Here is a 19365-nt window from a genome sequence, read left to right as displayed (position 1 = left end):
ACCTTATGTAGATTATCCCGTTGAACAATTACTTTTTTTAATATCTTCTGTAAACCACGAAGGTTGTATGTCGCGTTTTATCCTTTTCGTTTTCATAGGTGCATGTTTAATCAGGATGTTGTTTAAAATAGAATAAAGAAAATGTTATGATTTATTTGGGTCAGAGAATGTTTCTGTTAAGTAAAATGGTGCAGTTGATAAGTCGTCCCGAAAACTGGCTTCATCAAAATTTTTGAAAGACCTGTACGTTATTGTTTTGTGACTATCTGACTATTAGTCTGATTCATCGATCTCGTGAAACATATTGGGCAATGATCACTAATATTGTAGTTTGGCACCAATATTTCACTTACATATTCACACCGTGTAGTATATATATGATCAATGATAGTAGAACTTAGTTTTGTTACTCGTGTTGGGATCTTAATAAATTGATTAAGACCAAATTTCATCATTACATTCTGCCATTTTTTATTTGTGAAGTTTTCATACTTATTTTCCGGCAAGTAATTAATGTTGAAGTCTCCTAGGATATGCGCTTCTAAGTTTAGCAGGTCGAGTTTTTCAAGTTGAGTTTCAAATAAATCTATCCACGCCTGACTACCGGTATTGTTTTATCAGTTGCAACATAACGTTATGAAATTTTGATAAAATTATGTTTATTTTCAAGTGATGTACCACGAGTAAGTAAACTGTGAGATAGGGTGTGAACGAGTGGCGGATATACAAATGTATTACAGTAGAGGATTTTAAAAATGTTTCTATCTTTGCCTAAACACAATATGCAATATTTCAACGGGTGGCGTCGCCAAGAGCACGGCTGTCCCGAATGATAACTGCCTGATAAAACAGCAAATTTTGCCCCATTTATAATATTGTAGTGCCCCCGCGGTTCTGTACATGGGTGGGGTAACTGGCAAATAAATAGACCAATACCAAGGGCCTACAGTCAGAGGTCTAAGTCCTCCAAATACAATTCTATATTGTTAATCATTATTGAGAATACAATATGTGGACAATACTAGGGCCAGGCCGCGACCCTATAGGCCGGTAGCCCCCAAGACAAGGCTGGTAGCGCCCTATAAAAGGCTGGTAGCGCCCAAGTTAAAAGGCTGGTAGCTCCCAAGTTGAAATACTCCTAAGTTAAAAAAACTACAAACAACGTTCCTTCGAATTCAAATAACTTTTCTTTAAGTTTGTATGTTTGTTTTTTGGTTTAACGCCGTTTTTCAACAGTATTTCAGTTATGTAACGGCGGACAGTTAACCTAATCAGTGTCCCTGGGTTCTGTACCAGTACAAACCCGTTCTCCACAAGTAATTGCCAACTTCTCCACATGAATCCTTAGACAGGAGGAAATTTGACAGTTCTAAACAAGCATTGTATCACTTACATTGGTTACCGGTGAAAGCAAGAATTGAATTCAAGATACTTTCTTTCATATATAGCTGTCACACTGACAGAGCACCTCTGTATTTAACAGAATTGCTTAGAGTATATTCCTAGTAGACAAGGTTTGAGATCGTCTGAAAATTCTGAATGTCGTTATGTTGTTCCATACAACAAGTGCAAAACATTCAATGATAGAAGTTTCTGTACTATTGGTCCAAAACTTTGGAATGATCTGCCGTTAGAACTACACAAAATAAACCACTTGACATATTCCAAAAAAATCTTACGACACTGTTTTTCAGAGATTTCGCGGAATTGTTTTAAATTATTTGATAACTGTTTATTTTGCGAAAACAGCTGTTGATAGTTCTTAATTTTTTGTAAAAGGTGGTACATTTCAACATTTATATTTCCAAGGTTTGTTTAATTAAACGCACTTGTTGGCAAGGCTCTACGGGTTGGGTAGTGTATAGTATCTCTTTCTTAAATAGTATATGATAGCATCATTAACCGGGTGGTTTGAACCTCTATATGCAGCTCGTCTGAGCGAACCATGTGATGCTTTAAGCACTAGTATTCGCAATAGGGGTACAATGGCCTCAAGGGAGGGGTGCGGTCATGACTGTCTGTTACAATAAAGCTGTTATTATTATTATTGTCATTATTAATATTGTTTTAATATTAATTATTATTATTATGTACAACGCCATTGAATATATCATTGTATAAAAATAGGCGTTTAATCAAATTATTCAGTTTCAGTTTCAATTACATGAATCAGCGGTATAGGACGAATGATTTGAGACACAATGTCTTTTATCAAATCGCCACGGAGAACATACGCCTCGCCCAGGACTCGAACTCGCGACCCCGCGATCCGTAGATCTGCGCTCTCCATATTGAGCTAAGCGGGTGGGCTCTTTTATTTAAGGGAAGCCCTAACATTAAATATTAATCTAAGATTGAATAAAATATATCAGTAAACAGTCGCGCAGCAGGCGAACCAGGACCGAAACTTAAATTTAAAGAGTTTTTCTATCAGAAAAACAGCCAAATACAGCTAACAAATATAACTGTATTATTTAATAGTAATAAGTACATGTACCTTGAAGTTTCAAAGTATGAATAATTTATAGAGATAGAACAATATTTTTTCAACTGCAGAATTAAAGATTAGAAAATATAGAAATATGTTTGGAAGTCCTTCAGTATACTTAAAACAGCAAAATATATTTACAATCTATCATAATTGAATTAATATTTTATTGCAAATTATCTTCTAACAAAACATTCCTGTGATTAAGAAAGAACTGCAACTCTAGCTTGCTTTACAGTTTTTTTTGCAAAGGGAAGTAACCTTAACATAATTTTAACCCAAATGACCTCTTGGTTTTGCTATAGTCAATTTTTGTGTTTGAATATAGAAATGGAATAGTTAAAAGCAAGTTTTGACAGCTTAAAACATTTTAATGCTTTTGATATTTTATGTGCAATAAAGTTTACAAACAAATAATGTTGCTATATACAGAATACAGTATAAAACCTTATGTTATATAAAGGGTTCAGCATAAATATTCTGTCATACACAGAATTCAGTAAAAATATTCAATATCAGTGTAAATCTTAAAATAAACGATGATTAAAACAATAAAAACTTGATTTAACCAAATATGGCAGTCAGGGCACATGATGTATGTTGTGGAATAGTAAAATACATACATACTTTATAATGTTACTGAGAAGATACACAGGGGACAAATTGCAGCCAAAAATATTTATACAATAAATCAGTAGTAATCAAAATTCTTTCAACTACACAATATTCACTAGCGGCCATTAACATATGGAGGTTAAATTAACAGCTTAAGAAGTAGTATTAGTAACTTTTTAACTTGAAACTCAACAACTTTGGCAAAAAAGCAAAGAATGAATTATAAATTTTCCAGGGTTTCTTACATAATTCTAAATCGTTAAGTATTGCCTAACCATTGTGTACACATTGCTCAGAATATAGAACTGCTAGTACATATTACTGTAATGCTAAGGTAATTTATGAATGTTAAAAAATTTATTTATTTATTTTGTTGGGTTTATTGTCGCACCGACACAATTTTTAGGTCATATGGCGACTTTCCAGCTTTAATGGTGGAGGAAGACCCCAGGTGCCCCTCCGTGCATATTTCATCACGAGCGGGCACCTGGGTAGAACCACCGACCTTCCGTAAGCCAGCTGGATGGCTTCCTCACGTGAGAATGTTAAAAAAGGATGCACAGCTTTGGCTTTGTGAATGTTTAACAATCTTTTACATGTGAAGTCAAAAGCTGCTTTAATATCCATTGTAACTCCCTCTCAAGGAAAAAGTAAAGTAAAATAACATTCTATTCTAAAAATAAAATGAGCCACGCCTTGAGAAAACCAACATAGTGGCTTTGGGATCACATGCATCCAGACCAGCCTGCACATCCGCTCAGTCAGGTCAGAATCCATGCTGTTTGCTTTCAAAGCCTACTGCAATTAGAGAAACTGTTAGCGAACAACATGTATCCTGACCAGACTGTGTGGATGCGCAGGCTGGTCTGGATCTATATTGGTCGTAAAGCCACCATGTTGGTTTTCTCAAGGCGCGGCTCAAATTATATCTGACACTTAACAACTAAAATGGTGCAAAGGGAACATTTTGGGGTGTATAGACATTCATCAAGGTTCTGCTAAATTGATTTATCAAACAAAAAATCATATTAATTGTATCTTCATAGCTGAAAATATTAAGATCTTGTAAAACATTAGGACATAAGAAAAGCAATAGGGTTATGAAATTTAAGTGACCAACATTTAAATTTAGTATTTTTTTCATATTTATTTGTGAAGGGGGTTCCATCACAAGATTTGAAACATTGGTAAGAATAAAATGTAGTTTATGAAAAAAAGTATTTTCCTTTAAATGTGCAGAGTTTGACTTACATAAAAAATTAAAGCTGTTACAATAATGCTTGGTTAGAAAAAATAAAACACAGTTGAAAACTTCCCTTCATAGAAAATGTCACACTTTCTAGGATGCACAGGGGACAAAATTAACTATATAATTTGATATAAAACTGCTTGAGCCATTCACCTGAAACTGCACACATTCATTGACTACATTGATTTGAATATAATTTGCCCAAAAACACTTTCTAAAACTGAACTTATTTAAAGTATGGTGAGAGAGGAGAAAGAGCTTCGTTATTTTGAAAACCAATCATATGCATTATTACATGGTAAGAAAAGCAATGCTGTATATGTACTTGTACAATAATGAGCCAAAAAAGAAGGCAGTAAAAACAACGGATTTAACCCTTATCATGCTGGACACGATTGATTCTGCCTTTGTGAACAGTGTAGATCATGATCAGCCTGCACATCCGTATAGCCTGATCAAGATCTTCACTGTTTGCATTCAGTCAGTATGTTTTGGTGGCCATCCCTTTCATTTAATGATACTGTCCATACTGAAAGATGGACAAGTTAATTATAGACATTTAGCCCGTTAATGGTTTATAATAATTTCTACCATGCTTGTCAGCTATTCAAACCTATGGCAAAAATCTTACATACCAATGATTGACAATAATAGATAACAAGATATTGTATGTTCATATGAACAAAAATGCGGGATTAATTGTCTACAGTGTCTATATTGCATTCATACTCATCATAAGTGATTATATAATAATATAACAGTGAAAGTTGAAGTTAAAATTTTCCAAATAAAATAATGTTTTCTTTCTTATTTGGTTATCTACCGGTATTCTAAAATGTGTATCTATTTGAAGTATATGCAATATAAACTAAATGCCCACAGGAAACATGTCGAGCCCGCCAGCGGTCAAAAGGACTGTGAGTTCAACACAACACTGTCTAGCTGAGGCAAACATTTAAGCCCGTTTATGCGTTGCAAAGTTACAGCCCGGACAATCTCTAAAATGATCTTTGACACCCAAGTGACACAAGAGAAATATAGCTATTCAAATACATTTTCTTTTTGACATCAAATCATCATTGTTAACAATATCCTCTGGAAGACTGAAGTACATGTACTTTGACGAGTTTTAGTATCTGTTGCTTGTGACTCTGTGGACGGACCATCTAGTGAGGTAACCAGAGTCAATGATTGAGACTAGATTGAATCATGCTGTGGAAGATATAGTTGACAGGAAGGTAGTAAGGAATAAATCTGAAATTGAATATATTAACATTTACTAAATAAATAAACACCAAATATATACAAAAATAATTAACAAAAATTGATTTTCTATAAATGAACCGCACCACGATAAAACGAACATAATGCGTTAGCGACCAGCATGGATCCAGACCAGCCTGCGCATCCGCACAGTCTGGTCAGGCAGGATCCATGCTGTTCGCTAACAGTTTCTCTAATTGCAATAGGCTTTGAAAGCAAACATCATGGATCCTGACCAGACTTCGCGAATGCGCAGTCTGGTCTGGATCCATGTTGGTCGCAAAGCCACTATGATGGTTTTCTCACAGCGCGGCTCAAATAATTTATTTAATACGCATAAATTTTGGTTTTATTATGTTACTTTTGCAGATAAATGATATAATGTTATTAAAACACACTGGCTACTTTATTGTCATACATTTACTGGTAGCTATTGAGGATTGTTGATGTTTCCTTGCTTATCTAAGTTATCCGAATGTCAACTTATAACCCTTATACGATACCTATATGAACTGAAGCGTGCCATTTCTCAGGTCCTCACACACCTCGTCAATGCTTACATCAAACACACTATGATCTTCATATTTAATCTGAAAAATAAATGAGACATTATAAGATGCACATATAAAGATATATTCAGCATCTGAATGGTTATTCATTACTCAGTTTTACTAGAAATATAATTAACTGATAAAAACTTATTTGAATTCATTGTATTGGGTATTGAGGTGAAGAAATACATAAACTGTTACTATTTTACAGTAAAAAAACAAATGTCTGATACATCTCAAAATTTGATTAGAATCTTTATCCATTAAAAACAACATCAGAATTAAACCATTGTCCGAAGGGAAGTGAGTCTAAACATTATCTGTGTTTATATCTGTCAGTATAATATCTTAATACCAAATGTGCATAATGTTATTGAAAAAAGAGTTTTTTTTAAGTTAATAGTGAGGTGAATTCATACAATCATGTTCATTGAAAACTTAACAGATGAGTGGTATCCAAGTTCTTATTATAAGCCTTCTACCATTCAAAGAACATGTACACAAAAAGATGAAAATTAAGGGGAAAATGACAACTTTGTTTAAAAAAAAGTATCGCTCATCAGTATAGCATTGTTTGTGCCCTTCTATGCAATCAAATCTGTGCAATAGCATAGTAAATCTTCATTAAGCAGCTTTTAATTTTGTCTTTGTAATTTGGCCAAATGTACTAATCAGTTTTCTCTCTTTTACCTGACTTGTAATGACAGGTTTAATTGCATAAAGATAAAAATAAAGGAACCTCTATCATTGTCTTTCATTGTTGTCAGTGAAATTAAACGAACACATGCAATTAGTTAATAAATTTCTGAATTGCCAAAATCACCTTAAATTCTCCTTTGTCGGAAGACAGAATTTTCCCTGAATATGACTTATCATTTCCATTTTCTTCTGTCCAAATATGATAAATTCCTTTTCCTACACATTCCAGAGGGTCAGATATTTGTGATTGTAATTCCTTCTTCTTTAAGAGATGTAATAAATTGATTTTCAGTTCCTCAACACCTAGCACTTTTCTAGCCTTGCTAAATTGTGTTAAAGTTTTATTATTCAGAAATATAGAATTCTTTAAATTGTTGATTTGTGTTTTTAGATAATTAAGTTTCTCCTTTTTTGTTTGACATGTTATTTAATTTCTGTTCTATTTCTTTTTCACAATTTGCAATCCCATGTACACTTATGTCTTCTTGTAGTTTTAATGCCTTTGCACTTTTTCTTTCTTCACTTTCAATTTTTTTCTTTTTCTTTCATTAATTGTTATAATAGAGGTCTCATTTATTTCTTTTCTTTTATCATTATTTATTTTCTGAACTTGAGTTCTTTTCATTCTTGCTTTTGATATGATTTTGAATTTTTCATGTTGATCTTTTCTTTCAATCCACAGTCCTGTATTATTATTTTGATAAATTATTCTTGATTCTAAATTTTCTATATTAATATTAGGTGCCTTATTGAGTCCTGAATCCAATTTTGCCATAAGCCTTTCAACTGTAATATTATTTTGTGGACAAAATTCAGATTCTTTAATAACATTTTCTGAAGGGTTTTGAAATTTGCCACCTTCAATGTAATCTGCAAAGGTCTTTTTACACTTGTTAATTAAAACTTTTGAAAATCTCTTGACAACATTTTCTATGAAAGCATTGTCTGATGCTACTGAAAGGATTTCATCTGAAATGTGTATATCACTTTCCGTTTGCGGTCCAACTTCTATTTTCACTTTGTTCATAATGATACTCCTTGGATCATTTACTCCGATACATAAAACATCAATCAACCTTTGATAAAATGAAGCCATTTGTAAAGTACTATAGTCATTCCTCATTGTCATTTTCATGTAAGGTTCTGTTATCACTTTGTAAATTATAGCTAAAGCACAGAGCATGTTAATGATTAACTTATTGTTTAATCCTTCAACAATTATCTTCTGAATGAAATTCTGTGAAGTCTTTGTTTGTTGGAGATAATCAATGATGTGTACTCTAAGTAAAAAGATACCTAAAGCATTGTAAAAAAAGGTGTTGAAGCGATTACCTCTAAAATTTTCAATAGGTACTTTCTCAAATCCCTTACTTTTAATGTAAGGTGTTGCCAATTTTGGATCCCCTGTACCATCTTTGAAAAAAAAGCTTTGATGTACTCTTTATTACATTTCCAGTAGATATATCTTTCTTAAGATTTTCACAATTTTCTTTTTCTATTACAATGATTTCTTTTTCACAAATGTCTTGAAATTGTAACACAGGATGAACAGAACACCTGTAAGAATTTATTTTCATATTGTTTTCCGTTTGTATTATCTTGTTTACTTTTTCTTCTGTTGCACATCTATCTGTCATAGAATTCTTTACTTTTTGAAAATAAACTGGGCAATCTGATTCATTATTGACTTGATTAATTTCCGAATGTAAATCACTGATTACATAAACATATGTCTCAGCTTTTGCATCAGGCACTTCTCTTAACGCTGCTGTATAAGTCTGTTCCTTCCCATATATCTCTACCCCATAGAAATGTCTTCCCTTTTTAGTGGTCGCATCCCGATGCATTGTTAAGTTTTCACTACTGTTATAACTTCACTCAACTGATGTTTGGTTAAAATGCCCAACTCAGTTTGAAAATTTCTGACTGTCCTTTCAGATGGAAGATTGCTTGTTTTAACATTTACTAATTTTAACACTTTTGAAATAACTTTCTCAATGTTATTTACTCCTACATTCAAACTTATTAAATCATAATATACTTCCCTTACAATGTCCTTATAGGGCTTGCCTGTGCTTTCAGTCCTACAATCAAATACTCCTGATTCAGATGTTTTTCTGGTATTTTTTTCATTTTCTTCGTTTAATTCATCAATTTTTTCCTTTATTTCTTGTAGTTCAAATTTAAAAGTGTAACACTGTGTAGACTTAGTCGACTGATTTCTTTTCAACATCTTCTTCAGCTCCTTTATTTATTTACTTATAAGGATGTTTTGTGTTCTGATCCTTAATGACTGCCTCTTAATTCTTTGATTAAGCCTTGACAAATTTATTGATTTTAGTCTTTGTCTAAGCAGCATTACATCACTTGTAAGTTTTCTGATCTTTATATTTTGTTCAAATATTGTTTTCATTTTTTCAGAACTTTCTTTCCTCTTGGTTTCTTCAGTATCTTTTTTAAGTGCACAACTCTCAGGTAGTTTGAAGAATGATGTAAGAAATCTGGTATATTCCACCTCCTGTGTTGAATTCTTCAATCTATTAGCTTTTATTAAAGCCCTTTTCAATTTGCCATAGAGGCTCTTTGCATGTACTTTTTCTGGTTGAATTCCAAATTTTGAGCAAATAATTTCATGAACTTTAGCACAATCCTTGTTTGATTTTATAAAGATATTTAGCACCTCTTGGTATGACACAGGCATTTTGGCAATTCAAAAGTTTTTTAATGTACCTCAAAAGCTGTATTAAAGTCAAACAAAATATCTTTCTTAATTCTAATATGCATATCTATCTCATTTTCTTTACTGTTTTATAAATTATCTCACTAGCATAAGGATCAGTTTTTCATTTCTCACACTTTTCACCATTTTACTTTGTGATAATTAATATTACTTTTCACAACTGAAGAATTAGACATGAGTAATTTCATAACCTGCATTAGTGGCAAAACATTCTAAATTAAAAATACCAAATTTTGAAGAAAAAAAAGTCAAAAATAAACATTCAAATCTGAAAATTGGAAGAAGTTACCTTCACCAGAACAAGACTTGCAATGGTTTTATATAAATCAGATATTTCTTTTTAAAATCATAAAAGGAATATCAGGTTGCCATGCATGGCCTGTATACTAGATGTCATTTGTGCTATAAATTATGTGTATCACTAAAATGACAGCATACATTTCAATATTTGGAAACATTTTTAATAAATAAAATATTTTTGTTGTCATCATGGTGCATTTGTGTGTTTGATCAGAGTTGTCAGGAAGACAACACAAATAAAATTTATTTGTAAACTTTGTCCTGGGCAACTTAATTACAATGTAACATTTTTTTTTAGTTCTACAACTAGAAATTTGTAGTTATTCAAAGTATTTAATTTCCAATAGTTTTATCATATCACTAATACAGGTTTTAAAATTGAATTTCCCATATATGTTTCAACTTATTAACATGAATACAATCTTTTTACATAATTCTATATATGTAATACATATGATTTTGTTAATGTTGTCAATATACAACAGTTGTAGACTTAAAAACCAGCTATACTGAAACGACACTGTAAATTGTTTTGATTGCTATCCTTTCTTAACAAAATTAGTATACAAAATTGATTTGTTTCAGATCTTTATCATTCTCTTGAGTCAGCCTTATATTTAAATTGCACTTAATTCTATTGCTCTATTTTAAATTTACCTTTACATGATAATCTGTCTTATCAGTTTATAATATCAAACAGAAAAGTTTAACACTGTTGTTTCAGGTTCAGGTTACTGCTTATTCCTGTGTCATGTCTTTAAATAATTAATTATCAAATAAGTACTATGACTGAGTCAAATTACATTGGTGACTTGTACAGAACTCTGAGTACTTTTTATAAGATTTAAGTGTTGTTGAAGTCAGGGTGAGTAACTGAGTATAAAAGCTCTTCTTTGTATAGTCAAACTATAATGAAATGTAATAATATAATACATGCTTAATACCTTTAGTACTTTAAACCATCACACCACAATATCAGCTCTACAAGCCACAATATAAGTAGTCCACATGATAATCTCAGCTGTCCACACCACAATATCAGCTGTCCACACCACAATCTAAGCTGTCAAACGTTCTTTACCTGAAATAAAGTTTTATCTACATACCTAAAACCTAACACCCTTCTTATCTAAAACAATCTATCCTATAATTTATTCAGATTGAAAAAAAAATGTCCCTGTATAAGTTAGCACATGTGGACTTAAAAACCAAATGTACTGAAACTGACATTGTGTACATATTTAATTAAATTATTAGTTATCCTTTCTTAACATAATTAGTATGGAATATTCATTTGTTTTAGATCTTTGGCATTTTATTTGGTTAGCCATATATTTCATTTTCAGTTAATAATTCTACTCTTGAAACGTACAGTACTAAATTTTGAAATTTACCTTTAAAAGATAGTTTTGTCATATGAGAGACATCAGACAGGAATGTTTAACACTGTTGTTTCTGGAGTAAGTAAAAGCTATTTTTAAATATTCAATTTTCAAATAATCATTACAACTGAGTCAATTGACATCGGTGACTTTAACAGAACTCAGAGTACTTTGCAGAAGATTTAAGTGTTGTTAAATTCAGGGTAAGTATAAAAGCTCTCCTTTGTATAGTCAAACTACAGTCGAGACTGTTTTAAGAGACCGACTTTGGGAAGCAGCGAAAAAGGTCACATATGACAGGGAGTCTCTTAAAACAGTCTCACTTAACAGGATGACGCTGGTTTCATATATTTTTCCAATTAAAGTACATGAATATCGGATACTTATATATTGGCCTCTTTTAAGGTAGGAGTGGAAAATGATTAAATACTATTTCTTTAATTGCATATTGATAAAATATAAATTTCAAATAATTTGCATCATTCGTATGATGTTGATAAAACAAATTTAAGCTCATGATCTGGCAAGAAAATAAAGGAGAGCAGTAAAATATAAATGTTCCATTTGAACTATTTACACACTGCTCATGAGATTTATGATATTTATATTTTTGTGTACTAATTGTTCATTGACATTTATTCGATTATTGACTGCATCTTTAATCTGTGTTTACTTCGTCGTTTCCTGTTAAATACCGCCATATTTTTGTTTCACCAGGAATAAAGTTAATTTATGCACCGACTCTGAATTCTTCAGCGACTTTATACGCTGGTTTTCCCTAATCGAGCAATTCAAGTGCCGTAACACGCTGTTCTAATGTCAAAACAGTTCTTTTTTATGTTTTTCATCAGCCATTTTTTGTAAACAAAATAAGTTCTCGTCTCAAACAACTTCACGCGAGATAAAGAACGGTAACTCTATCGTGTAAAGTCTTGCGAGGGAGCGTCTCAAAGTCGCTGAAAACGGTCTAAATATCGATTTGGGAGCCTGATTTCACAGTCGCTTGTCGCGTAAGGCAGGGGGTTGCTTAATTCAGACTCTTTTAATAGTAAATTGCGTCCGGAGCATAAAATAGGGTCGCATATGACAGGGAGTCACTAAATTCAGGGGGTCGTTAAGGCAGTCTCGACTGTATAATGAAATGTAATAATATAATACATGCTTTATACCTTTGCTACTTTAAACCATCACACCACAATATCACATGTGCACACCACAATATGTTGTCAACACCACAATATCAGTAGTCCACACCACAATTTTAGCTGTCCACAGCACAATCTCAGCTGTCCAAATCACAATTTCAGATGTCAACACCACAATCTCAGCTGTCCACACCAATCTCAGCTGTCCACACCACAATCTCAGCTGTTCAAGTCACAATCTCAGCTGTCCAAAACACTATCTCAGCTGTCCACACCACAATCTCAGCTGTCCAATGTACTTTACCTTAAATATAGTTTTATCTTCATATCTAAAACTTAAGACCCTTATTACCTAAAACTATCTATCCACCGTTTTAATTTTTTTAACGTCCATATTTAAGTTAGTAAACTGGCAGTTTAAAAGTAGGTCAAACGCAAATAGACATTGATATCACATGTATTTTTTATTCTCTTGTATTAACTGTTGAGTATAACAGTAACAATCAGTTTCAAAATAAAAATAAAATCTTGTTTTACAAAGGAGGCAGTCATTTATAAATTATTTAAAATAGTTTGAATTTACATATCCTTTCAAATGTATAAATCATTTGCCTTAAATATTAAAATGTTATTTTCTTACGTATTTATCCAATAGAGCATTATTTATCCAATGCTGTCAATCATTCAATGTGCCAACAGTGAACACACAGCTTCTGAAATATACAAAGTAATTAATAAAATTAAAACGTAATTTATCATATGAAACACTCCATTGTGTATCTATCTGATGTACCTCCTTTCGGAGACTCTAGCTCCAAATGCAGCTCTATTTTATCCTAATGACACATACATTATTTTAATGTATAACTTATAACAAAATAAAATCAGGAAAACTGCCCAGCATGTCTCATTTTTTTAAACATAAGAAAAAACATAATACTACAGTAGCCAAATATTACATCCGAAATAATTTTATCCGAAAGTATAGGTACTCAAGGAAAAACTGCAATACGCTTTTCTAGTATCATATAACAATTTTCAGTTAAACATTATGTTAAAATCATCCAACAAACAGATCATAATATGCTCCAGTTTGTATCATCGAACAAAATCAAAATGATTCTATTATTCTATTTTCTTCGTTTCGTTTCGTTTCGTCAAAGCCTTCTAAGGAGGCAGTAAACAGTTTCCAGCCCTGCAGTCGAATTGGCCAGGGTCAAAATCAGAAATATAAGGTAAGTTAGAAAATTGGGTAGATTATTGGTCATGTAAATAATAATGAATGAAAGTTATCTGTAAATCATTAGAATCAGAGGACATTGAAAATTAATTGTTCAGCCAGTCAATGCTGTATAGCGAGTACCTGCTGAGAAATGGCGGTGAATGCGAAACTATGTCTTTTTTCAGCTAGTCAGGAAAACAGACGCTCATTTGACAGGGGCCTCAGTAGATTGTAAATAGCTCAAAAACGGTACGGATGGCACATACTTTTGAACACATTTTCAGATTCTGGTGTGTCTTGGAATTCTGGAGCAGTAAACTAAATGATTCTATCATTTTCAGGGAATTTCCTATGGATTTTTGAAGTTTGACATTTTTGTGTGTTTTTGTCACCAGATTTCGCGGCCATTTTCAACAGAGGTCCAGCCTTAGTTATACCCAAGATGACAGATGGAAATTTGTTTGACTATGTTTTCAATGAAGTCAGTCATTGTGAATCAAAAAATGTATGTTTCCTTTTTCAGGTGTGCTTCGTTACAGTTACAGACCGGTTGGGTTATTTGGGGCGCCACGACTTGTTTTGGGACTGCAAAAAAACTGTTTATTGCCACCTAATGGCCGTGCTGTCTCTCCGGTATATACCGTACACGTTGTACGTTTTCTTCTCTAGTATGTACTCGTATAAACTCATGGTATAATATTTTGCGAAATTCGGTTGTTTTCATTTTATAAAAAGGCTTAAACAAATCTTTTGGATGCGTATTTCTAGATGTCGTTGTTGTTGTTGTTGTTCTAGTTTGCTATCGTGTAGCTGTTAACCGAATGTCTTGAAACAAACTATAACGAGTTGTTGTTGTTGTCGTCTGTCAAACTAACATTTTGACTAACATAAATAATTGACCATTCCCACTTATCAACTGCCATTAACAGTATATTTAGCTTCCATGCGCCACTGGTTCACCAATGAAACCCACATAAATATGCACATTTTGAAGATTCGTGTAAACACAAGTCATGAATAGAGAATGACAGAACAGAACTACACACCTTTAAAATCAATGATTTCAAATGGCTTCGCTAAAAAATCCGGGTTAAATTCAATCTTTGATATCGTAAGTTTGGACTGAACATGTGTTTATACGTTGACAATAGTACTTAACAGAATATTTTGAAAAATAAAACTTACCTTTCTGACTGCGAGTGCCGGAACACATCGATTTTGTTAACCGGTGCATACGTAAACAGTTTAGTGCGCGACACCAATCTGACTAAAGTACTTGATCTTCTAAACGAAGATCTGAGAACGACCCATTCACATTCGTCTTCTGTATATTTTGGATTTCCAAGATTGCTATTTTTATTTTCGCAAATCTATTTTTGTTTGAACCAATCGGACAACTTGTTCGAATGTCAGAGTAAGAAAAATTTGCAGTTAATCCAGGGCTCGAACCCGGGACCTCTCGCTTACAGAACAAGTGCGCTACCGACTGAGCTAACCGGCTATCTGCCTTTTTTTTACATAAAAATTGTTAATATCAAATACCAAGGCTTTTTAAAGCTTGCAGATTGTTGTAAGTTAACTTTTGATTGGCTAGCGGAAGGGTTGTCAGAACGAGGCCATCAATAGCTCGTTGTCAGATCCTATGCGTAGCGTAATAGGAGATGTACTTCAGTCAGATTGTGCGCGACACATACCGATTATGCGGAAGCGCCTATTTCCTATCGCTATAATTTATAGAAGTATGAATGAAAAAAATGTTTAAGAGCAAACTGATAAGCAGCCTGACTATACGAGAGACGGAGGCAAGCAATGATTCTTGCGTTCTAAGAATTAATATGCGATGTAATACCAAATAAGGACAAAGTCGGAAATACCCTGACAGGTCCGTTACCGAGTTGAGGCTACGAATTTACTTCGGCCGACCATGACGTCATTCAGAGCCCGAATATTTCCTTATATGTAAACAGGGCGGAGCTTAACCTCTAAACAAGTAGAAACAACCTTAGTCGGAAAAAATATAGTAATAAAATAATAAAGAACGCTGCAAATCATCACTACATGCTAAGTATTAGACAATAAATAGATAATTATTTCTACAGAGTATGAAGTGTCTACAAAAGAGATTAGTCACCGGGTGCAAAAATACAAAAATTCTAAGATGGTTGACAACTGTCAAATTTCAACTGACATAAATCTTTATCAGTCTTTATACCGTCAACAATTGACATTACATGAAAACATCGATTTGATTTAATACAGCAGGTAATTGTTGATTGAACTGTTGAATAATTCAGGCTAGTAGCAAAGGCCCCTCTTTACACCCAGACAAACGACGTCATGTTCATAGTAACTCATTTGCATATAAGGACGTTAAGGCATAACGGCGGCCATATTACTCAGAAATGTATTTATAGCATCACGCGCGACCTGCTGATCTTACGTTAAAGGAATTACTGTATGCGCTGTGACAATGATTTTAATGAAAACACCGGAGAAAATATTAACTATAATACGGCAATAATTGAATATGATTCTCTTAGTACAAAGACAATAGTTCTATAAATAACGATGACAATATTTCTACAAATAGATTGAAAACGTCATTCTAAAAATTAACCGCCAATCAGAAATCAAGACGAATATATATAAATGAAGTTTGTTATAAAACAGTTATCATTAACAAAATGAACGGCATCAACTGCACATCTCTCAAACAAAATATGGAATATTACGAAAACCGACTTAAGACGTTTGAAACTGTTCGAAACAATTGCTTCCCGATAAATATGAGCTGGCAAGTGCGGGGCTGTTTTACAGCGGGAAAGCGGACGTATGCGAATGTTTTGGATGTCACGTAAAGTTAAACGCTTGGGAAAGAACGGACTGTGCCTTAAAAGAACATTATAAATGGTCTCCAAACTGCGAATACATCAAAATAGTGGGCGCCCTTCAACGAAAACAAACCGGATATGGATAAATACCACATTGGGCAGCTTTGGAACAACAACACTTACCAGATCCTTTCACTTTGACATCCAAAATGGCAGTGAATAAATTTCAAAGTATAATAAATAAAGTCAAAGCGACGTTCTGATTGGTCAATGTTATAAATAGCATTGCTCTGATTGGATTGTCATACAACACGTTCTGATTGGTCACTCAGAAATCACACGCATTTAACTTAAAAAGCACTTTAACTACGACGGGAGCTGTTACGAGATACTGCAAACACAAACAACTCCTCCTCCTCCCTCCACCACTCTCCTCATACACCTCCCTCCACAACCCTCCTCTTCCTCCACCATCCTCCTCCTTCCAACTCCCTTCTCCCTCATCCTCCTCTACGTCCCTCCTCCACCACCCTTCACCTCCCTCTTCCTCCTCCCTCCTCCCCCTCCACCATCCTCCTCCTTACACCTCCCTCCTCCTCCTTCCTCCCCACCCCTCCTCCTCCCTCCACCTCCCTCCTCCTTTCTCCTCCCTCCTTCTTCTCCTCCTCCTCCTCCCTCAACCTCCCTCCTCCTCCACCTCCCTGTCTGGTCCACCTCCCTATCTCCTCCATCTTCTCTTCTTCGCATAAAAGCGTAAGAATGACTAACAAAACAGAAGAAAGCAATGTCTTTTTGATTAAAGAAATTTTACATCTGTCACACAAATGAATAAGTGCCCTGTTTGCCATCAGTCATTCTCTAGGACTGACAACATGCTGAGGCATCAACATAATAAACATAGGAGCAACAACGACACAGGGAAATCTTCACCACCATTACAAATATCGGACACTTCAAAAGAGATGACGTTTCAACATCCATTTTTTTGTATGGTCATTTTTTGGAAAAACGGAATGGACGAGAAAACTCCTCTTATCAACTCTTGTTTGACCTCAGCCTAAGCGTATCGTATGGTGTTATGGGCAATAGCAACCTTTGTATGATGAACATTAGCGCGAAATTCCCGGGGTCGAATTTGTACACGGTATTCCAGACTACTTAAACGATTTCCAATATATAAATGTCAATCAAAGGAACCTGCTGGCATTTGACGACTTGATGACTGAAGCTAAATGCGATCAAAGAATCGCTGACCTCTTTACCAAGGGCAGTCACCACAGGAACATATCCGTCGTATATCTCACCCAAAATTTGTTCTCTCATGGTAAAGCCTGTAGACATATCGCTTTGAATACGCAGTATCTGGTGCTATTTAATAATCCTATTTTCAGACAACAAGTAGCTCATTGGCAAGGAAAATTTACCCTTCCTCCAGTAACATCTTTATGAAACGGTTTGAACAAGCCACATCAAGATCCCACGGCTATTTGGTAATAGACCTAAAATCGAGCACACAGGAACAACACCGTTTCCGCGGTAATATTTTTGAGGCAAATTATCCAAAAAAGAGAAAACTAACAGATGATGAATATAAACCAGAAGACTATTTCAACGGCGAAGGAAACTTGTCCGAAAAGGATGATGATGATGATGATGATGCTGATGATGCTGATGATGAAATAGAAAATCAGAATAAAAATGATGACACCAGCTTTTCACATAAACGACCTTTGTTTAAGGGACCTCCCGGCAAACGTAGAAAAGTTTAGCTGAAAGAAGAGCGATCACGCCGTGAAATATGGGATAAGCGTTTTCAGGATCCTCTCAGACAATCTATTACAGAACAATTTAAAGCTAAAGTAAACGACTATACAGAACAAGGGCTCTCTTTCGAAGAAGCTTACCGTCGCACTGCTAATGCCGAACTGCCTACAAATAAGAAAGAAACTGAGACAAAATTATGCATGATTTCTAATTGCCTTTTATGAGTTACAAAACGATCCTACCCAGCAGCAGATTCTACAGTCAGCTAAGAAACTAAGAAGTAAACACGAAATAACTATCAAAGAATCTATTCGACAAGTCATTGCACTTAGAAAAGACCTATTTGATGAGTTGTGGCCCCATCACGAAAGCAAAGAAGAATATCCCATGGAGGATAATAAAGATGACGATCAAGAATCGGATAATGATGAATAAACCTTGTAAGAAGGATCACCTCGCTTTAACTTTCACAACGCTGAAATGGGCTCCATAGAGGTGTACGATTATAAACAGCAAAAATGGATAACTCATAATGGATAAGTGGTACGAACATTTCAAAGTCTTGAGAGACGGATTCGTACGTCCTGATCATAAACGTCGTTACATCGTGGGTAGTGGCGCTTTTCTAAGAAAAATGGCCGAGTTAAAACAGGAACACGAAAGGGAAGCGATAAAACGAGAACAAAAAGGGGAAGAACTTCCCGTAGTAAAACTAGCGACACCCGTAGCTCAAGCGGTCGATATCGCTAGGTCTGAAATAAAACGATCACAAAAGCATAGCGATCTAAAGCGACATAGGGACGAAATGGACACAACTATGAGCCATGATTTGGCCAGTCCAAGACGTAAGAAATATCGCAAAAGCATGACACAAGGTGCTATGGATTGGAACACCTATAGATTTTAAAATGAATAACTACGAACTCGAGGAAATGTTAAAAGAGTACCCCGTGACAATATTTGCTGCGGATCATCTTCAAATACGTAGGGGACAATACGTCATTTCAAATACAGACACGAGCCAGGGATCGGGAAAGCATTGGGTAGCCTTTTATTTTCCCGAGAGAGATCCCTACGAATTTTTCGATTCGCTGGGTAATTATACGTCTCCCACAA

The 19365-nt window shown here is 34.3% G+C and overlaps 1 long non-coding RNA gene across 4 annotated transcripts; it reads right to left on the bottom strand.

Moving 5' to 3' along the window:
- Positions 1-3975: 3975 nt before the first annotated feature.
- On the bottom strand, positions 3976-14903 carry LOC123549826 (uncharacterized). 4 transcript variants are annotated; one of them, XR_006686094.2, is made up of 6 exons: positions 14840-14903; positions 13073-13145; positions 12457-12736; positions 10850-10986; positions 6119-6205; positions 3976-5606 (listed from the first exon to the last, which is right to left on the bottom strand). It is a non-coding gene; the product is annotated as an uncharacterized LOC123549826 (long non-coding RNA). The 4 variants fall into 4 exon arrangements; XR_008371243.1 differs by lacking the exon at positions 10850-10986; XR_008371242.1 differs by lacking the exons at positions 3976-5606; positions 10850-10986 and having other exon boundaries at positions 5947-6205.
- Positions 14904-19365: the final 4462 nt, after the last annotated feature.

The sequence above is a fragment of the Mercenaria mercenaria genome, chromosome 6 (genome assembly GCF_021730395.1).
Source record: "Mercenaria mercenaria strain notata chromosome 6, MADL_Memer_1, whole genome shotgun sequence".
Taxonomy (NCBI): domain Eukaryota; kingdom Metazoa; phylum Mollusca; class Bivalvia; order Venerida; family Veneridae; genus Mercenaria; species Mercenaria mercenaria.
The sequence above is the reverse complement of the archived record's forward strand: the minus strand, read 5'-3'. Positions and strand labels throughout refer to the sequence as shown.